Genomic DNA, 22,917 nt, shown 5'->3' with positions numbered 1-22,917 from the left:
TTTCTACATCCCTTTTCGCTTCGGTCACAGCAGATATACGGTGCGCTACACATGCAGACGTTCGCAATCCGCATAAATTTCTTTCGTGGTAAGGAAGGAAGATGTTGCTCGTCGTCAATGCCACATTATCTGCATCACAGTACAAAGCGACGCTGTTCAGTACCCTCCCATTACGAATAGGATAATAAGGCTTTGGCTACATGCAAGCGTAGGCAGCGTTGCAGCGGCCGCACCAGATATCACTGCAACCAGAACCTGCTCTTATCATCTACGGTAATCAGAGAGGGTGAGAGCGTAACTGTGGCACGACGCTATGTTACTTTCGGCCTACTTCCTTCGTCTCGCATCAGCATATGCATGCGGCACGAAAAAGCCGTGCCACGCGGTAGCCGAGTGGGTAACGTGCTGAGCTCGCACTCGCGAAGACCCGTGTTCGAATCCCAGCGCCTGCACTGCTTGTGCCAGTGATCGCTGCGGTGTGGGGACTGGGATTCTGGCACAGGTCGCTCCGGGCAATTTCGAGGCCCGGCTGTACACTCGGCCGCCGTGTGTGGTGGACAAGGCGAGGTGGTGTGCCTTTTAGGCACAGCATCTCCTCTCGCTGTCCCCCGGGTATCCAAAGGGCGGATGCCCGTTGCTGCTACTTCCTTCCTTGTATACGGAGAAGAATGCCCAGACCTTGTTTGCTTTTCTTTTACTTTGGACAGGGACAGGGTGTGTTGCTGGGCGAGCTGGTTATTGTGGCATATGTGTGTCCTCCTCTTCCTGGTCCGCCTCCATGCTATAGCGTTCTTTTTCTGACGGAGAGAACGCGTAGGACTCTCTGTCGGATTATGAAGTAATTATTTCTATTACCTTTCCAAAATTGAGTAGCATGAACGGCACTGTCAAAAATTCACCCTAACTTGCCGCTAGTTTACTGAAGTAAGAGTTTTTTTTTTTTTTTTTTTTTTTTTTTTTTTTTACTCTGTAAGCATGAAATCTTTCAGGAAATAACCGGAGAACGCTAAGATGAGCCGGATTTCTGAAAAATAGATTTTTGCCGGAAGGGGCTCCTTACGCCTGGGAGGAGGCGGTCGATTTCTAAAAATCAGCGCGCACCAAAACTACATGCACAAAGAATGAGAACCAGAAGACCAGGTGCAACCGCAGCTGTTGCTTTAAATTATGGAGCTCAGAACAAGCAGGTTAGTAGCAGATTGTGACGGAAAATCTCTCAGTTGCCCTAACCTTAAATAATGTACATACTGCAGGATAGCTACGTTCAAACCAGTTTATCTTTAAGCCACATGCCGGTATATGCTCACTACGAAGCCTTTCGTTTAGTATTTGCATAATTCCGTTACATCCGCGTTGCTTTGTTTTACCGTAACTACAAAGCTCATCTTAGGATCGCCAGCCACGAGAATGCACGAAATATATGCTCGTTCCACTCTTCAGGCGTTCTCTTTGAAACTATATCATTGCAATGTAGCTTTGCGAGCCTGAGATGGATTCCTCAAGATCAATATTTTACAAGATCAATATTTTACAAAGACACAGTTTAGCCATGGGAGAAATCAGCCAGTAGCGCAAAGCAGCGGAAATGGTTTGCCCGTTATATATACCAAACGTGGATGTCCCGTCCCACTACCTGAACATCGTGGCCACAACAGAACTGTGACAGTGTTCCGCATTCCTAAGTTGAGGTTCCGGCACTCTCGCCTGGGCATGAGAAAGGGACGTGCTCACCCTGTAGAAGTCCTGGGTGACGGTGTGGTCAGTCGTACAAAGCTGCCTACAGAACACGCTCTGCGCCTCTGGTCATCCAACGTCGCGCTATCTTGCATCTACGACCTGCACAAATAAGTTACAGTGGCTTAAAATGACTGATTATTGATAGCCATGACGTCAAATGTTTACAAAACCTCAGGCACTGATCCTGGCACATTAGCATCGCGGCATGCAGTATCCTGCTAAGCAGTGAAATAATGTAATACTCCGCTGAAAGTTACGATAATAGTGCGTTTTGCTTTCCAAAAACGCGAATGGCTTCGAATAATACAGTTCGGAGCAAAACTGTGGTAGCCATCAGTTCGTTATCGTATTGGCGCTGAAATATGCCGTCAAGATGCCCAAAGCACGTCTGCACATCTGCGACATAATGAGATCGTTTTAGAACTCGGAGAAAGGACAATCGAATTATTGGGGAATGGGACGAGGCACTCAAGAAACACGAGAGGTGAGACGACACAGACGTTAGAAGAGGAGAATACTCCCGAGATAAAGGAAAGTCGGCTGCTTCACACATTGGAAGCCAGGCGAAGTATGGAAAAGAAATTAAAGAAGCAGAAATGGAACCGCAATCTTAGGAAGAAGATTGCAAAACACAATAATGAAATTGAAGAATACACATTCAAAGTACGAGGGCGGCATTGGGGCAGTGAGCGCAACGAAATGGGGGAGGCATGAATCTCTCTAGGACGTGGATCGTGCTCCGGCATTTTCTGGTCCCAACAAAATTGGAAACGCAACCGAGGATTAGACATGCCAAATCTAGACACGTGTTTGAGGGAGACGGCGAAGATTTTATGGATAATACCATAAAGACCTACATTGAGGAGACCTAACACACCTCCTCCTGGAGTACGGTCGGGCACCCAAAGAGGCCGTAGACGCTTTCATCACGGAGGCAGAGGTGTGGTCACAGAGGGCCAGGCTCGAAACGAAATCAGCTCTGTAGGTGTTACGAATAAAATGCTTAGAAATCTAGACGATAACTCGATTGCATAACAAAAAGAGTACATGCCCCCTTCGAAAACAGTGGAAGGCGGCGAATATGATATTCATACGAAGGTCGGGTAGGCCGCCGCAGCCAGAGCATCTTAGACCAGTTTCACTACCGCCATGCGTAGGCAAATTAATGGAGCACGTCGTCCAGACGAGGTTGGTGGGCTTCATGGAGCAGAATAGCCTTTGGTTATGCGAGATTGTCATGTTTAGACAACACTTGCGCACGCATAGGACGTGATTTTCAGACTCAAACGTGTCATACTGGGCTCGCAAAGGTAATCTTAGGACAGACCTCAAGAAAGCGTGTAATAATGACAAGGTCCTCAGCTGGCTCAACGTGCTCTGGGTAGGGAAGAAAACCTATTGGTGCGTCAAAAACATTATAGCCGATTTGCATCATCAAGCAAAAGCGAGGTAGGATGCCGAGGTTCTATTCAGCTCCGAACTAGTAACAGTACGTTTGCTATGGTTACTATTTGTCCAACGGTCCACTGTGCGCCTTCAAGTGACAAATCGTGCGGTCTCCGCCGAACAGTGCAACCCCTCACAAAGGATAAACGTCTGATGGACAGAAAACTGGGTGGGCTCTGTCATGTCTCATTTCACACCAATTCCAAACGGCATGGATTGTAGAAGCGCAGCCAACGCAATCATTATGGAAGGCTTTGGATTGAGTTTTTCTTTGCTCGGCCCATTCAGTTGATTGCGGTTATGTGTGCTGAACTTTAGACATGCATATAAACGATAACGCCCCCGACAGAACGCTGCGCTTTCGGTGTCCTCAAAAGCAAAAACGAAGCAATGATGCGTTTCAGAAGAGCAGGCAAATAGATCCGCATGCTGCTTCGTTCATTTAGGCGTAAACGTTTGCCATGGAAAATCATTCTAACTTGCATTCCAATGCTTGCAGCTATCATTCAGATGTTCTCAACTACTCCTCGTTTGTTTTTTGTTTTTTACTATTTCCTTCGGTTTCTTTAGGACTATAGGGTAAACAGCAAAGCCATACTGCGTGAAGACAGCAAAACGTGGGCGAATTGCGAGGTAGTCCTGTCCATCTCTGGCCTTGAGGATCTTATATTCCTGTGGTTATTCTGCGAAATATGTTATAACCATAGTATCTTACACTTACCAGTACCGCTTCTTTTTCGTGCAGCAATTCCTATTGGCCTGCCCTCGGGCTGTAACTTGGTGACCGCTGCACCCAGACTCCTAAAGAGCAATGGTTCCATCCGCTTCAACGCAGTGGACTTCCGTCGTACTCCTAGATACAGCAACGAAGCCTTCTACCTGCGCACACACATTATTCACAGCATCACGTCAAGGCTTACGGACCCAACGCCTGAGGTCCCCCGCCCCCCTCATTTCATCACGCGGACTTCAAGCCATCGTGACGTCATCGCCAAATAATAAAAACCACTAATAAAAATAATAAAAAGCCCTCTCCATCTCTGGCCTCGAGGATCTTACATTCCTGTGGTTATTCTGCTATATATGTTATAACCATAGTATTTTACACTTACCGGTACCGCTTCTTTTTCGTGCAGCAATTCCTATTGGCCTGCCCTCGGGCTGTAACTTGGTGACCGCTGCACCCAGACTCCGAAAGAGCAATGGTTCCATCCGCTCGGACGCGGTGGACTTCCGTCGTACTCCTAGATACAGCAACAAAGCCTTCTACCTGCGCACACACATTATTCACAGCATCACGTCAAGGCTTCCGGACCCAACGCCTGATATGCCCCCTCTCCCTCTCCCTATAGAATGCTATAGAAGACGACGGACCAGGAAGAGGAGGGCATATGTGTGTGTCCTCTTCCTGGTCCCGTCGTCTCCTATAGCGTTTTTTATCTGACGGACAGGAAGCAGGACTCTCTGCCGGATTATGGAGGAATTATTCATATTACCTATTACGGGCCTATTACCTTTTCAAATTCGCCCTAACTTGCCGCTAGTTTACTGGAACAACTGTGTCCTTTATTATTTTACTCTGTAAGCAGGAAATCTTTCTGGAAATAACCAGAGAACGCAAAGATGAGCTGGATTTCTGGAAACTACGTTTCTACCGGAATGGGCACTTAAGCCACGCCCACTATGAAGCCATTCGTTTAGTATCGTATAATACCGATACATCCGCGCTGCTTTATTTTACCTTCACTACATTGTTAATCTTAGGCTCAAGAACGTTTCGCCAGCCACGAAAATGCACGAAATAGAAGCTCGTTTCACTCTTCAGGCGTATCTTTTGAAACTATATGCTCTCAATGTAGCTTTGAGAGATGGATTCCTCAATTTCATTATTTTACAAAAACATAGTTTAGCTATGGGAGAATTCAGCCCGTAGCTCAAAGCAGCAGAAATGGTTTGCCCGTTATATATGCCAAACGTGGATGTCCCGTCCAACTTCCTGAACATTGTGGCCACAATAAAACTGTGATAGTGTTCCGCATCTATTCCGCATTCCTCAGTTGAGGCTCCGGCACTCTCGCCTGGGCATGAGAAAGGGACGTGCTCACCCTATAGAAGTCCTGGGTGACGGTGTGCTCAGTCGTACAAAGCTGCCTACAGAACACGCTCTGCGCCTTCGGTGATCCAAAGTCGCGCTAGCTTGCATCCATGACATGCACAAATTAGTTACGGTGGCTTAAAATGACTGATTATTTGTAGCCATGACGTTAAATTTTTACAAATCCTCCCTTCGCCTGCAGCCAGCTGCAGAATTACCGCACGATAGAAAAACTCACGCACTGAGCCTGGCACATTTGCATCGCGGCATGCAGTATCCTGCGAAGCAGTAAAATAATGTAATACTCAGCTCAAAGTTACGTTAATAGTGCGTTTCGCTTTCCAAAAACGCGAGAGGCTTCGAATGGTACAGTTCGGAGCAAAGCTTTGGTAGCGATTAGTTATCACATTGGCGCTGAAATGTGACTTCAAGACGCTCAAAACATGTAGGCACATCTGCGACACAATGGGATGGTTTTAGAAAGCTGAGAAAGAACAATCGAAAACAGGGGAGTGGGACGAGGCGCTCAAGAAACACGAGAGGGGAGACGACACAGATGATAGAAGTGGAGAATGCTCCCGAGATACCGGCAAGTATTTTGCTTTAGAAATATGAGGCCAGGCGAAGTGTGGAAAAGAAATTAAAGAAGCAAATATAGAACCGCAATGTTAGGAAGAAGATTGCAAAACACAATAATGAAATTGAGGAATACACATTCAAAGAATGAGAACACAACTGGGGCAGTAGGTGCAACGAAATGGGATAGGCATGAATGTTGTGCTCCGGCATTTGCGGGTCCCAACAAAATTGGAAACGCAACCGAGGATTAGACATGCCAAGTCTAGACATGTGTTTGAGGGAGACGGTGCAGATTTTATGGATAAGACCATAGAGACGTACATTCAGGACACCCAACACACCTCCTCCCGGAGTACGGTGGGGCACCCAAAGAGGCCGTAGACGTTCTCATCACGGAGGCAGAGATGTGGGCAGAGAGGTTCAGGCTCAAAACTAAATCAACGCCGAGCTCTGTAGGTGTTAAGAATAAAATTCTTAGAAATATAGACGATAACGCCATTGCATAACAGAGTACATTCCCTCTTCGAGAACAGTGGAAGGCGGCAAATATATTTATACCTAGGCCGGGTAAGCTGCCGCGGCCAGGGAATCTTAGACCAGTTTAACTACCGCCATGCGTAGGAAAATTGATGGAGCACGTCGTCTTCGCACACTGAAGACGCGAAGGTAATCTTAGGACAGACCTCACGAAGGCGTTTAATAACGACGCGGTCCTCAGCGGGCTCAACATTCTCGGGGTAGGGAACAAAACATGTTGGTACGTGAAAAAAAAATTATAGCCGATTTGCATCATCAGTTAAATGCGAGGTAGGTGCGTAGGACTGCTTATCCCTGCTTGTGATCTAGGATCTTGAGCCCCTTAGCTGCAATATCTCTATCAGTAGGCTACCGTTCCCACTGTCTTCGTAACTGTTGTACTTAAGCATATCAAGCACGGGGAACCTGAGCCGCAGTGTCAGATTTTCCGGCTTCATAAATTGTTATGCGAAGCAAACGCGCAGCGCAGCCGCGTCCCCAGCTTTCCTAAACCGTCTTCAGCTGTTATTACACACGAACAAAATGGGGGCAATGTATTGCACCCGTCTTTCGAATGCAGTGCGGTGCACCGGAAAGTTTCAGGATGGGATCATAGGGAGAAAGAGGGATTTCAGGAGAACGTAGGGCGTGAGCAGAACAGATGCTCCAGAGTTTTGGCATCGGTACACTCCGAGCAGTGAAAGAAGATCTCCAGGATGAAGATAAGTAATCCAAGCGCAGGGAAATGCTCTTGAAGGCGAGCGGCAGGTAATGCGTGGATGTAAATACAAGCTGCTTCACAACGTAGCTAGCGGCTTGGAGCCGAGGTCCAGGGAGCACCGCCTGTACATGTCTCCTGTCCACGAAGGCTGAGGAGTGATTGATGCGAGGAAAGAGATGGCGAAGTGATGGACGCGCAATTGACACACGACTGCTCAGAGCACACGCTTGTACAACACCGTCCCGTGATGACCGCGCCATCCGCAGCTGTGAGATTCCCCACTCTCTCGCTGGATGCATCTGTGGGGCTGCTCCGCCCCCTCATTGCTAAGTCGCGTGGTGCGGAGGTCGCCAGCTTTCTTTTCACCTTTTCAAGTTCATGGAGTGACAGACAGAGCAGGTGAGAGAGAGAGAGAGAGAGAGACTGCCGCTCCGCCTCGTCAATGCTGAGCCGCGCGACTCACGCCTCGCGAACTTCTGTTTCTCCACTTCAAGTTCACGAAGAGAGAGCGATCGGCTTCGGCCAGACATTGACGAAATCCGTGATTATGTCTAGTAGTGCTACGCATTAAAACGTTTTATCGGGCAGGACTGCTTCAATAACCTTTGAAAATTTAATATTGAGCTAGGCTCTGTGCTATCCCTCTTCCTCATTAACGTGGCAATAAGAAAGCTCCTTTCTTTTGTGCTTTTTTTGAAAAAGAAATATCTTTCCTCGGTGGTCATTGCATTAGCGTGCGATTAGTCGTCTATTTTGTTTCGGGCCCTTTCTTCTGTTTTTGACGTTTGTATCTATTTGATGTTCTATATTTGATGTATCTGAAGTTTTATGGGCCGTCTCAGACGGTCAAAAACATCGCTATGATCGTCACCATCGAAATGCGTACTATCCGTCTGGCTTTCTTGTCATCACTTGGCTCCCCGGCCCACCGTGTAACTTTGTGCGAGAAACTCAGCCCCGTAAATAGGTTCCCCACTGCGTCTTGCTCCAAATTAGTGACGGGACTCACAAGATCATGTCCCTGTCTCTCCTGGCAGACTCCACTTCACCACCTACACAAACTGTTCACGTAACTCGTCTTAAACACTACTATTCCGGCTCCTCGGTTTAGCAAACACTGGGACCGCGGTTTCTCCGCGGATGCAAGTGTTACGTTAGGTATCCGAGATGTCAGAAGAGGACGAGGATGCTTTGAACTCTGGGCTGAACGTCGATGACACATGAGCTGAAACTGTTCTGTCTTCTGCTGTTCTGGAGGTGCTCCCGGCGTTGAAATGAGACACGTACCAGTCGCGAACGCTCAATAAAAATATGCTTTCGTGCCTCAAAAAATAATAGATTCAAAGTTAGGCGACTTGTCCTCTGTCTTTCTCAAGTCCCTGTCCTTTCTGCTCTTCTCCAATAGCATACTTCTCCTGGACCACGGCGATAACGGGGAGACCCCGAAGAAACTCGCAGACCACACGATGCATACCGTGAGCCTCATCGGGCGCGGTATTACCAAGGGTTAAAAGAAAGGAATCCCCTGAGGTCAGGCTTTCATTTTCAGTAGTATCAGCGATTCCTCCGGCTCGCCCTCACGGGGGGAAAAAGGAGTAAGCTAAATGGTCTAATAAGAAGATGCGCCAAAAGTGGCTTTAGGATTTCAAACTTCCACATCTATGGCGTGACTCGTGGTGCTTGGGATGCACTAGTGAAGGGGAAGGGGGAGGCCGCCAAGCGACGGCTTTTGCTCACATGGCTACCAAGCTGTCTGTTACTTTGCAGGAGGCGTTGTTTCAGAAAACGATGAAGGTTATAGGCGGGCGTGAGCGTTGGAATTCGGGGAGTACTAGATATGATATGGAAAGATGGACTAGACATCTGCGTTACTCTTTCAGTATCGTCCTACAGTGCAGAGCATTAAACTAGAAATTCCGTTGGTAAAACAAAGGCAGCGTTCCTGCACTGAGCGAATGTACGACCCTACCCTAGTCACTACATCGTTTTCTATACTACTTCGCAATATAAGCATAGCTGTAGGTAAAGAACAATCTCCTTTCACAGCTGATACGGTGCAAAAGCGGAATGTGTAGTCATCCTTTCCTGCTTTTTCGTGCAGGTGTCAAGAAGCAGGGAGGCTGCCGCTCCTGCTGAAGCGCGAAATATTGCTCACTTTCTGCTGCCCTGGACAGCTCGTAAAAGCATCCTGGAACAGGCATAAACCATGCTAACGTTGTATAGAAAACACTGTTCTGCAAATAAATACAGTCGCAGCAAGAAAGCCATTAGAAAATTTACCAGGGCTCAACGCAGCTGAACCAAATTTTGAGCGAAAGCATCAGCTGCGGGTGACCGACCGTTCCTCCTCTTCTTTTTTTCTTCTTCCCCAGCCCACATATAAAGCCCCGCTCTAACCAACCCGTGTGAACGCGCCTTAGTACTATAGGGGTAACGTGAATGCCAGGGCCCTAGCAGGCTGATTCTAACATAACCGTCCCATGTGAAACGAGAGACCCAAGTTGTCAGCTCCTGCCAACTGAGTCGCGGCTCCGACCGCGCCACGCCAACCGCTTGAGTTGGGAGCCCGTCTCTCGCTTTTGTGCCACGTGTAGTGTGACGTCACGGCGTCACTTTTATAAGACGTGGCTACCGCCGCGCTACGCCGACCGCTTGAGTTGGTAGCCCAGCTTTCACCCTAGTGTAACGTGGGGTGTGACGTCACAGCGTCACGTGGGTAAGACGTATGTGGCTATTGAAGCGGAGCAGCTGAAGGCTAGAAATCTATAGTAGTATTGCTTTCGCAATAAAACGATGTCGTATGATTTCTTGTGGTGTACCAACCACGGCCGTTCTGAACGTACGGCCTCATTTCTCAATTTTCTCGCAATTTGCACGCTCTAACTGCGCCTTCGGTATACGAAATTAATTGAAAGGGGATTTTTCCTTCATTACGGACCTTACGCCGAGCCACGAGTTCTGTTTGCATGTGACCACGATTTAATGTTTAATTCTTCCTCGCGTGTATATACAGTTTGTCGCACAAAACTTCAGCCAAAATTACAGAAAAAAAAAGCACTTCATACGCGAATGTGTAACGCCGATTCTCCGCCACTGACGAAGCCACTACAGCTTACTACAGCACACGGCCCCATACATTCCCGACCGCCATTATCAAAGTTATAATTTTTGTTGCCCCCCCCCCCCCCCCCCCCATGATACAACTTGCTCTACAAATATGCCATGTTTGCTTCTCGAATATTGCATTACGTTTTCGGTTTCATTGTGAAAAGTTTTCTTTCCCTTCTGAACAAAACTTCCGGTCTGAACCTACCTGACGATTCAGGTGTCGAAGACAGGGCGCTGGTCACCTTACGGGCTCCCTCGCAGTACCTCATCTGGTGCAGATGGTCCACGGAGAGAGGGGGCTGCCCTCTTTCCATTTGCTGATGTGCCTCGGAATTCTGGAAGATCATGGAGGAAACACATCTGGTGCCCATCCAATTCATTGGAATGGTGAAAGGATACGATCACAGTAAAAAGTCAGAGAGCACTGTAGGATCTACACTGCGGAAATGCGAAAGCTTAAGCGTTGCTAGTCCACACGGGGCATTACGTTTCCTTTCATTATCAACTAAACTCACCGTCATTATGATTACTAATGTCATAGTTGTCATTATCACTAATTGAAGAGTCGTTTTCATCGCTATCATCCTCAATGTAGACCAGGAGAATTGTGAATGTGTGTTTCATGATCCCAGCGACCTGGTTAGATCAGGCTTCAAGTACTTCGATGCAATAAAAGAAGTCCCGGGAGTGGCATAGTTGGTTAAAACGCTCGGCTGGGATGCAAGGGATGGAGGTTCGACTCCTGGTGGAAGATGAATGGAAGGCGCCGGAAGATGAGCCCCCCAGGTTGGACGGCGTCCCACGTGTTACTGGGGATGAACAAAAGGCGATTCCTAGTAGCTTCAGCGCGAATGAAGCGGCTGGGCTAAAGCCAAAAGGACGCTCAGTTATGGATGTGTCGGGAAGCGACCGGAAAGTTCGATGTTGCAAGGAGATATATGACATAGCAACATGGAATGTATGATCTATGACGCAAAGTAAACTGGACGTCGTCAAGCGAGAAATGGACAGATTGAACATTGATATCTTGGGTATCAGCGAGCTCAAGTGGACCGGAATGGGAGAATTTAATTCCGGCGACCATTATGTCCTTTATTGTGGGCACGAATCCAGGCGAAGGAATGGGGTTGCTCTCATAGCAAACAGAAGAATGGGCAAAGCAGTACTAGGGTACAACCCCGAAAACGACCGAATGATTTCACTTCGGATCCAAGGTCACCCTTTCAACATAACAGTTATCGAAGTCTATGCACCAACCATTACTGCTGAAGAAGCTGACGTTGAGAGATTTTATGCTGACCTGCAATGCCTTTTAGACCGCACTCCACCATCAGACGTCCTTTTTCTCATCATCAGCCTGACTATACCAACTGCAGGGCGAAGGCCTCTCCCATATTTCTCCACTTAACCCCGTTCTGTGCCAGCTGCATCCACTTGTCCCCTGCGAACTGCTTAACCTCATCCGCCCACCTAACTTTCTGCCGCCGCCTGCTACACTTTCCTTCCCTTGGAATCCAGTTTGATACCCTAAGCGACCATCAGTTATCCTCTCTTCGCACTACATGTCCTGCCCATGCCCATTTCTTCTTCTTAATTTCCGCTAGAATGTCAGTAACTTGAGTGATTCCTCCGACCCACTCTGCACGCTTCCTATCTCTTAATGTTACCCCTACCATTTTTCGTTCCGTAGCCCTCTGGGTTGTCCTTAACTTAAGTAGAACTCTTTTGGTTAGCCTCCACGTTTCAGCCCCATCGGTGAGTACAGGTAAGATGCAACTGTTGTATACTTTCCTCTTAAGCGATACCGGTAAGCTGCTAGTCATAATCTGCGAGTGCTTGCCAATTGCGCTCCATTACAATCTTATTCTTCTTGTTATTTCCTTTTCATGGTCTGGATCTGCGGTTACTACCTGTCCTAAGTAAACATATTCGCCTACAACTTCCAGTACTTCGCTACCTAATGTAAACTACTGTTCCTTCCCGAGGCTGTTGAACATTACCTTAGTCTTCTGCATGTTGATTTTCAAGCCTACCTTTCTACTTTTCCTGTCTAGGCCATCCATCATTATTTGCAGTTCATCCGCCGAGTTGCTTAGCAAGGCAATGTCATCAGCAAATCGCAGATTACTTAGGTATCCTCCATCTACCCTTATCCCTAACTGCTCCCATTCCAATTCTCTGAATAATTCCTCTAAGCAAGCTGTGAATATTACTGGGGAGACTGTGTATCCTTGCCAACACCTTTCTTGGTGGGAATTTTGTTACTTTTTTTATGCAGAACTATGGTTACTGTGCAGCCGCTATATATATTTTCCAGCACTTTCATGTACGGCTTGTCTACCCCCTGATTTCGCAATGCCTGCATCACCGCCGAGGTTTCAATTGAGTCAAGTGCTTTTTCGTAATCAATGGATGCTATGTATAAGGGCTGGTTATATTCCGAGCATTTTCCTGTCACCTGATTGATTATATGAATATGATCGATAGTAGAGTATCTTTTCCGAAAACCTGATTGATCCTTTGCTTGATTGCAGTCTAAGGTTGTCCTGATTCTATTAGCGATTACCTTAAATACCTTATAGGTAACAGACAGTAAGATGATTGGTTGGTAATTTTTAAGGTCCTTAGAATCCCCTTTCTTATGAATGAGGATAATGTTTGCATTCTTCCATGGTTCCGGTACCGTTGATGACACCAGGCACTGCGTATATAGGGTGGCCAGTTTTTCTAGCACGATATCCCCCCCGTCCTTCAGCAAATCTGTAGTTATCTGATCCTCTCCAGCTGATTTCCCCCTTTTCATAGTTCCTAATGCTTTCTTGACCTCGTCATTCGTCACTGGTGGAACGTCTGACTGTTTTTCCCTAGCGCCAATCTCATTACGGTCTTCACTAATTTGGCTACTGTAGAGATCTGTATAGAACTCCTCGGCTACTTTGACTGTCTTATCCATATTCGTGACGACGTTGCCCGCCTTGTCCCTTATCGCATACATCTGGTTTTTGCCTATGCCCAATTTCTTCTTTACCGCTTTAAGGCTTCCCCCGTTCTTTACAGCATGCTCAATTTTCTCCACGTTATACTTCCCTATATCGGCCACCTTGCGCTTATTGATTAGCTTTGATATCTCGGCCAATTAGATAGGGTCTGTTGGATTGGAAGCTTTCATACTCTGGCGTTTCTTAATCAAATCTTTCGTCTCCTTAGACAGCTTGCCGGTATCCTGTCTAACTATCCTACCGCTTACTTCTACCCCGCACTCAGTAATGGCATCTCTGAAATTGTTGTTCATTGCTTCTAGGGTAATGTCGCCATCCTCGCTTAGAGCTGAATATCTATTCTGTAGCGAGATCCAGAACTCTTCTGTCCTCCCTCTCACGGCTAATTCGTTGATGGGTTTCTCTCTTACTAATCTGTTGCTTTCCTTCTTCAGATTTAGGCTAATTCGGGACCTCACCATCCTGTGGTCACTGCATCGCACTTTCCCGATCACCTAGGTCATAGGAGACTAGAATGCTAAGGTGGGGAGTGAACAAATATCCGGAATAACAGCCAAGTTCGGTCTTGGTGAGCCAAATGAAGCTGGGCAGAGGCTAGTAGAGTTTTGTCAAGAAAACAACCTGACCATAGCGAATACTCATTTTCAACAGCACAAAAGGCGCCTGTACACATGGACTTCACCAGACGGTCTGTACAGGAATCAGATTGATTATGTTCTTGACCGGCAGAGATGGAGAAGCGCTATACAAGCAGTAAAAACAAGGCCTGAGGCCAATTGTGGCACCGATCATCAGCTTCTTGTTGCCAAATTTAAGCTTCGATTGACGAAAACGCAGAAAACTAGAAGGCCTTTCAGGTATGGTCTGGATCAAATTCCATCAGAATATGCTGTGGAAGTGAGGAATCGATTTCAAGAATTAGATCTAGAAGACAGAGAGCCTGAAGAGATGTGGACTGACGTTCGTGATATAATACAAGAAGTTGCTATTAAGGTAGTTCCAAAGCAAAAGAAATGTAAGAAAGCAAACTGGTTATCTGAATAGACTTTGCAAATAGCTGAGGAAAGGAGGATAGCAAAAGTTATGAGGGAAAGAGAAAGATACAAGGCTCTCAATGCGGATTTTCAGAAAATAGCAAGGAGAGATAAGAATGCCTTCCTGAACATACAGTGCCAAGCAGTTAGGAAAACAGCCAAATGAGGAACCCAAGAGCTCTGTATAAGACAATCAAAGATATTAAAGGAAGCTTCTGTGCTAAGCTGGGCGTGATAAAGGACAAAAGAGGCAGGGACCTCACTGAAGCCTCAGAGATAAAGAAGAGGTGGCAGGAATATACAAGAAGGACCCGGATGTGCAAACCACAACATAAGACGGTTGTGATTAGTGATCTCGAGCCGGGCATCCTGAAGAGTGAAGTTGAACGGGCCTTAGCCGGCCTTGCTAAGAGAAAAGCTAGCGGAATTGATGGCATTCCAGCTGAGTTGCTTCAAAACCTCAACCATGACGACGCTGTTAACGTTCTGTATACATTATGTAAGCAAATTTGGACAACCCTGCAGTGGCCACAGGATTGGAGGAGGTCAGTTTACATCCCCATCCCAAAGAAAGGCAGTGCCAAAGATTGCTCAAACTACCGCACGATCGCGCCTATTTCGCATGCTTGCAAGGTGATGTTGAAAATCCTCCAAGGTAGGCTGCAGCAGTATGTGGATCGGGAGCTTCCGGACATACAACCTGGGTTTCGCAAGGCTAGAATTACTAGAGACCAGATTGCCAACCTTCGCTGGATCATGTAAAAAGCAAGATTGTTCCAGAAACCCATCTACTTCAGCTTTATTGATTATGCGAAAGCGTTTGAGTGCATAGATCACAGCAGATTGTGGCAAGCTCTCCAAGAGATGGTAGTTCCAATTCACCTCATCTGTCTCCTCGGGAACCTATATGAAGGGCAAGAGGCCACAGTCAGAAATGGGCGTGGTCTTACTGATTGGTTAAATTTAAATTGGTTCACAGGAAGGGAAAGGCGCAGTAACTGTCACACTTGCTCTGTGGACACCCGAACCGCGCCGTAAGGGAAGGGAGGAAGGTGGGAATGAAAGTGGACAGAGAGAAAGAGGAGCCGTAGTGGAGGGCTACGGAGTAATTTCGACCACCTGGGGATCTTTAACGTGCGCTGACATCGCACAGCACACGACGCCTCTTCGTTTCGCCTCCATCGAAACGCAGCCGCCGAGGCCGGGATTCGATCCCGGGAACTCCGGCACAGTGGTCGGGCGTCTTACCACTGCGCCACCCCGGCGGGGCTACTGATTGGTTTCCGATTGAGAAATCAGTGCGACAAGGTTGCATACTTATAGCCCTGCCTATTTAGCCTATATGCTGAGTGCATCATGAGGAAGGCCGGTCTGGACAAGTTTTCAGCTGGAGCGAAGATTGCTGGGAAGCGTACCAACAACCTTAGATATGCGGATGATACCACTTTAATGGCAGAAAGTGAAGCGGAACTCAAGAGACATCTGATGCGCGTACAAGAAGAGAGTGAGAAGTTTGGGCTTCAACTGAATATTAAAAAGACAAAGATCATGGCTTCTTGCCCTATCAAGTCCTGGAGCATCAAGGGGCAAGAAGTGCAAGCTGTGGCAGATTTTCTCTTCTTGGGCTCCAAGATTACTCCAGAAGGAGACTGCAGCCATGAAATTAGGAGACGCCTGCTTCTGGGAAAGAGAGCCATGGCTAGCCTTGACCGCCTAGTAAAGAGCAGAGACATTAGTATGTCAACCAAGATCCGTATAACTCGTGCTATGGTCTTTCCAGTTCCAGTACCACATGAAACATAACGTATCTAGCAAGTGGTACTAACAAAAAAGTGTTATATACAAATAGCTGAAAGAAGATAAAGTATAATACCGTTTCTAAATTGAGCGAAATGTTTTGAAACCCTGAGATAATGCGTATAAGAGTGGGAGTTCATGAATTAAATCCGAAACAGCCTGCGAAGTCATCTGCATACCGTACTTACTTCTGACGCGAGGAGTGGCGTATCGTGTATATCTGAGGGAGTGTGGATCGTGTTTAATGAAAATCCTATTTAGAAAATTAAGATTTATTTCTATTTACTTGTAAACAAATACAGTACACTGAGGTAAAAAAAAAAGTCAGAGAGCCCACTGTGGGATCTACACTGCAGAGATGCGAAAACTTAAGCGTTGCTAGTCCACACGGGCATTACGTTTCCTTTCATTATGAACTAAATTCACCATCATTATGATTTCTAATGTCATAATTGTCATTATCACTAATTGAAGAGTCGTTTTCATCGCTATCATCCTCACTGTAGACCAGGAGAATTGTGAATGTGTGTTTCACGATCCCAGCGACCTGGTTAGATCAGGCTTCAAGTACTTCCATGCAATAAAACAAAGTCCCGGGCGTGGCGTAGTTGGTTAAAGCGCTCGGCTGGGATGCAAAGAATGCAGGTTCGAGGTACTGCAGACACGCAAACAATATTTTAGACGGAATTCTATCAGCGAATTGTATATCATTTTTTTTTAAGCCTCGCGGGTAAAATATTTTTATATCTGTTAGTGACGCCTAGGTAGCTTGCAATACATTTTAAGTTCACAACATAGGCATTCCAGCCCAGTTGCTTATAGTAAATCACGCCCATGAATTTCCGAAATTACTTTCTTTCCAAGAAAGCGCCTGTAAACTATGCTGAATTTGTTTATATATCAATTTTTGATCCTATCTTTCTTTTTCATTTTGTCTAAGTCATTAATCATTCCTCGCAGTTCATCATCTGAGCTATATAGCAGGGCAATGTGATCAGCAATTCAAAGAATAGGAAGGTATCTCCATCAACACTTGTCCCGAACTGCTCTAATCTCTGAATACTATACTTTCGCTAAGCAAGCTATGTATAGCACTGGGAAAATCGTGTCGGATTGGCCAGCACCTTTCTTAACGGAGGCCTATATTGTTGCTGTGCAGCCACTATAGATTAGCTTTGGTGCTTTCAAATATGGCTCATCTAACTCCTGATTTCGTATTGAGTGTAGCGTATATCTCGGCTTCAGAGAACACAATTTGGAGGCAGGGAACGTCGATCTTACTTTCGCACGCACATGCAAATTTTCTTCTAAATCAGTTGTTAATACACCTGCAAACTACTATTATAACATCAGGATGTATGAGATTGACACCCATCGGTGAATCACTTCAGTGGGTCAGACGACGAAGAACCACTGCAAACAAAATAGATGGGGGGTGGGCTAGCTAAACTCCGCCTTTAAGGCTATGGCGTGACAATGTCAATCGCTCTTATGTGCGTGCTCTCATACCTACCGTGTATTAAGCGAGAGATTCTCCAGCTCACTCGGTCTAAAAACAGCCTTCACCGCGTGTCGGAAATTATGTGTAAAAAATTGTACCGTTGTAATTTCTGGATCTGGTGATTCATGAATGATTGGTGCATGGTAGGTGACGACGAGCTCATAAAATAATTGTTATTATTGGTATAGCATAAGTTGAACTAGGGGAAAATCGAAAAAGGCAGTGTAAAAGGTGCTTAGAATGCTTAGAATGAAATTAGGCTAATTAAGGAAATTTAGAGTTTGTGCGCGATCAAATGATTCATTCGAATAATCGAAAACAATGAATGATGCGTCCAAAAACGTTAAACTGCTCAGAATGGGAAGCCAAAGTTTGTGGATGCTGGGTATCGACGCGCAAAAAAAAAATATAAACAAAAACAAAATGAAATATAAGATTTCAAAAACTAAAAAGTGGAAAAAACAACGTCCGTGCATGTCTGAAACGCTACAGCGTCATACCGTTAACGCCGGAGATTAAGAGTCCCCCTAATTTTTCTTCTTTTAAATTATGCCTCTTTGCCCTACACATATTCATTAGCATCATTCACCACACGTAAATACGAAGCCCCGCTTTATTCACACCATACGAATTTCCATGCGTGCCTTCAGTGCAGCTGGTCTAACTCCATGCAAAGGTTCCGCACAGGACTGTACGGTCAGTACTCCTCACGTGGGCTCTAAGCCATCATTATCCTTCGGCAGTAACGTGCTCTCAATTCTTCAACGTTTTAAAACAGAGCACCGTTCAGATTTTCGCGGATAATTCGAGCTGGTGTGCATGCTTTAACGGCTCGATCTGTTCAGATCCGAACAGATTCAAAATCCACCCTTCAAAAGTTCGAGGGCAGATTCCCTACTGATGCCTTGTCTCATATATCAGCACAGCAGTTATCTCTACACTTTTACCATGGATGACTTCATACACACGTCCCATAGGCAACAAAGTTGTGGACTGCCTTGGTCGCAAAGGGTTGTTAAGAGAACCGCTACTCAGCCATTTATGTACCTTGTTGAGTTCACCTAACCAGCCATGTGAGATCAAGAGGCCAAAAGGATATCAAGTCACTTCACTTCATGGCAACACGGGCCTGGCATCATCTGCGATATGTTCAACATGTGGCGTGGGATGTTGAATATTATGTTTTGCGCTGTCCAAAGAACAACGCAGAAGGGTACGTGTTGCTTGCTTCTCTCATGAAGACACGATCTCCTCTAAGTTCTGCTCAGGAGAATGTCTACCCACGTGGAAACCAGACGTGTAGAAAGAAGGCCTCACGCTTTCTCCTGATGGTCACCCCAGATGCTGATCTGGACTCCAGATGAAGCTAGCATGAGTTACCCACTGTGGGTGATTTTGTGTGTAAAATTACTTTAACACTGAAGTGTCGCTACGGTACAGTGATTGCCGGAACCGTTTGCCAGGATAATCCCAGATCTCTTGGAAGGAGGCAGCAGAGCAGGTAACAACACAAAACTTAAGAAGTGCACACAAACACAAGGATAACGCTGCACTGGCAACTATATTGACAAGAACCCGCACACTTCTTCTGCCTTTATATATGGCACATGCCCACGAAGGGGGATTGGCCACGGTTCAGTGTGGACTGTTAAATGTCTTACACAAAATGAATTAGTGCAATAAAGCAATTGTCAACTAAACAAAAACATAACATTTAGAATCACGAAATTGATTGAAAGGAAAGAAAACGAAGAAAAAATATGGAAATTTCTAAATTTGAAATACAGTTAGCAAGAGAATCTGTCCGTAGCTGTGATGTAGATATGCAAGTACTCATTCCTGCAGCCAACTTCTTCCTTGTCTTTAACCTCCTGCCGGTTTGCGTAGAAATTGTAATTCTACTTCAACGAAACCACTGAAGGCATACCGACACATTGGTCTTTCGAGTCACAGATTGCATATGTTTCATAAACTTCTCTTGCTAGCATATCCTTCATCTTTTTCATAACCTTACCATTTTTTAGTCGATATTTATTGCCTTAGGGCATCAGTAGGCTATGAGATGAAGGATGAATAAATGATTAAATGAATGGAAAAAGGTTGGCTGATTTTATGAAGTCCAGAAGTGAGCGATGATGAGGTCCCTGCGTCCAAGTGACGTATGAGGCAGGATTGGTTGCTGAAAGGCCAGCTATGCTCAGGTGCCGGATTCGTGTTTGGTCTCTACAACCAACGCAGTCTTTGTAGTGCACCGCGAGATTAGTGGCAGACGTTTCCGATACTGCCATGGCGTGCTCTCTTCCTGTCTGTCCAATATATTTCTTTCCACAGTGCAAGGGAATCTGATGAACAACCTCCTGAATACACTTAGAGTACCTAGTGCGAAGCTTTGCATCCAGCGTTGAAGTACTGGTTGTTAACTCGCACACACATCCCTTTAGCTCTGTTTGGTGGCGTTGGAATAACCCGGGTGGCGTGTCTTTGACCAATTTTCATTCAATTATGGGTGAAGCCATGCATATATGGTACTACTGACCACTTAATTCTTTGAGTAAGGTCTTCTTTTAGAATTCTCCGCTTGACCGGCGGGACAATGCTTTCTATTATTCTACTCAGGATACCCTGCCTCCAGAAGCCTCACAGTCTGGCTTAGAAAACCTGTTTTGACATGTTACTGGCATGATTTGTTGAGAGCCGACGTCAATGCAGCCTTCGCAACACCTCTTTTTACTGTCTTTGAATGCTGGGATGTATACGGAAGAGACTGCTTGTTCGCTCTAGGCTGGTTAGTCCAACATACGTGTTCTAGTAAGAATTCAAGACTCAAATCTAGGAAGCGCAAAACACATTCCTGTCGAAATTCCCAGGTGAATCTAAGATCATGGCAACGTTCTTCAAAAACACCCAGGTCTATGTCTTTTAATTGATCAGTCGCCTTTCCTTTCTCTAAATCACACAATACCAAAAAGTCGTCAACGTAACGAACAATCTTTACAATGCCTTTATCTTTCATAGCCGTCAGAATCCTTCTGTCACATGCGACTAGGTACACCATCGCTCAGAGCAGGTGCAATTTTCGAACCTACCACTCCCTTGTACATACCATATTGAACAGTTGATTTGAGATAGGTTGCAATCAACTCCAAGACTGTATCCACAAACACCCTGGCTGAATTCTGGAAAAACTATAGCCTGCTTTTCAATCATTTCTCGTAGTTCTTTCAACAAGCCTTCTTGTGGGATAGAATAGTACATATCCTCAATATCGAGTGAAAATCCAGAAAGTATCTTCTTATCATATCCCTTGATCTCATACATCTCCTCAGAGGGATCATCCATATATACTTGGCCGAGATGCTTGAGCAAGTATTCCGAGACTAGCGTCTGCCACGTGTGCGCCTCTGACAATATTGCTCAGAAAGGTATGCCAGGTTTTCGTGGTTTTGCATTCAAGAACACCGACAAGGTGTCATGTCTGGTGTCCTTAACCTTGCGGCAAAGCTGCCTCAGGTCAGTTTCCTCGAGAATCCGTAGAACCTTTCTCTTAGCAGCTTTTAAGTCCTTGGGTTGCCCTTTTCGAAAGTTCTTATTCATGGCTGCCAGAGCCTTTACTCCGTAATTGATAGAGTCCGATGCAGCAAAACAACCTTCTTTATCCGAAAGGCACAGCTTAAATTCCTTGCTCTAGTACTTTATACCGGTTTAAATCGCAACTTGCATCTTTCAAACAGTCAATCCCTTCAGCCACAATTCGGCTGGCCTCTTCTTCATCAGTTTTTTCTGCGACGTGTGTTACAATAGCAAGCTTCCCTGCGGCGTCAAGCTTAGTGAGAAGAGCGAACTTCGGCCCATGTGCCAACACTTCCGTTGCATTAGCAGATAACTGCATGTTATCTACAGTAAATACAGGATTTTTACGGACTAGAACAAACTGCTACTTGGTGCAATTCTTTATCAGATGAGAGAATCACACATTCAACATATGCTCAGTGCAAAATTGTGTGGAATAGCCTTCCTCCAGCCAGCAGAGCTTCATAATGTTAAAGTTATGAAAAAGATGAAGGATAAGTTAGCAAGGGAAATTTATGAAGCATATGCAATCTGTGACTCGGGAGACCAATGTGTCAGTATGCCTTCAGTGTTTTTGTTGAAGTAGGAATTAGAATTTCTGCGCAAACCGGCAGGATGTTAAAGACAAGAAAGAAGATGTGCGGGTTCTTGTCAACATAGTTGTCAGTGCAGCGTTGTCGTTGTGTTTGTGTGTGTTTCTTATGTTTTGTGTTGTTACCTGCTCTGTTGCCTTCTTCAAAGAGATGTGTGACCAACTAGCTCAACGTTCAACTCTATTATTAATCCTAGATATAGCACGCAGCAATCTCAACCTTTCAACTGAGGGTTCTGGAGACCTTGATTCTGACCCCCCCCCCCCCCCCCCCCCTCATTTCAACGGCCAAGCTCAAGCTCAAAGTGTCTTACAATTGGTCTAAATCGAATGACGTCACACAGCACGATGTCCCGTTCATGCGCAGCCATATAGAAACCGCCAGAACCAAAACCGTAGTGCTTCCTCACGGCTTACACCCCGCATTTTTGTTTTTTCGGGAACGAGAAATTTAGCTCTATCGAGTTAAAAGCGATTGCGATGCTCGGAAACGGGAAGTTTGAGCGCAGTTCTCGGGATATTTTCCGCCGTTGTTGATAAAGTGCGGTAAACAATTTATGTGCGACATGAGCAATCCTTCGTACATTACAATGAGCATAGAGTTTCTTCTCGCGGAATGACTACAAGTCATATCACCGATCCGGAACCATGTGGCAAACATAGGGCGCATCCTTAAGAAAGGACAACCTTGAGCGGTGTTGCAGGATTAATGGAACCTTGAGAGCAGCGTTTCGCTCCATGCGAACAAACACGTCCCCAAATTTGCTCAGAAAATTAAAATATACGGTCAGAAAAGCTCATCCCATTTATTATTGCTCCTTTTTTTTTATAAACGAGCATAAAGACGGAAGAAATAGTTGGGCATGCTGCAAGAAAAAGAAACAACTACCATCAAAGTTTGCCATCATATTGCGCATCTCGTCCGCGGGTTTGTGAAAAAACACGCCGGGTTCTCCGCGTTCTCTTAGATCATCATCATCATCACCATCAGCCTGACTATACCCACTGCAGGGCGAAGGCCTCTCCCATATTTCTCCAATTAACCTGGTTCTGTGCTAGCTGCATCCACTTGACCCCTGCGAACTTCTTAACCTCATCCGTCCACCTAACTTTCTGGCGCCCCCTGCTACGCTTTCCTTCCCTAGGAATCCAGTTTGTTACCCTAAGCGACCATCGGTTATTCTCTCTTCGCACTACATGTCCTGCCCATGCCCATTTCATC

The 22,917-nt window shown here is 45.8% G+C and overlaps 2 long non-coding RNA genes across 2 annotated transcripts in view; both read right to left on the bottom strand.

Moving 5' to 3' along the window:
- Window positions 1-1,729: 1,729 nt before the first annotated feature.
- On the bottom strand, window positions 1,730-4,450 carry LOC146182469 (uncharacterized). Its single transcript, XR_014700058.1, has 3 exons — window positions 4,296-4,450; window positions 3,905-4,062; window positions 1,730-1,836 (listed from the first exon to the last, which is right to left on the bottom strand). It is a non-coding gene; the product is annotated as an uncharacterized LOC146182469 (long non-coding RNA).
- Window positions 4,451-10,302: 5,852 nt separating this feature from the next.
- Window positions 10,303-22,917, bottom strand: part of LOC146182468 (uncharacterized) — a 30,747-nt gene continuing 18,132 nt past the window's right edge. The window contains exon 5 of the long non-coding RNA XR_014700057.1: window positions 10,303-10,537. This is a non-coding gene — a long non-coding RNA (uncharacterized LOC146182468). The remainder of the gene's footprint in view (window positions 10,538-22,917) is intronic.

The sequence above is a fragment of the Amblyomma maculatum genome, chromosome 8, assembly GCF_055883805.1.
Source record: "Amblyomma maculatum isolate TAMU_Amacu chromosome 8, ASM5588380v1, whole genome shotgun sequence".
Taxonomy (NCBI): Eukaryota; Metazoa; Arthropoda; class Arachnida; order Ixodida; family Ixodidae; genus Amblyomma; species Amblyomma maculatum.
This window is presented reverse-complemented; position numbering and strand designations above follow the sequence as displayed.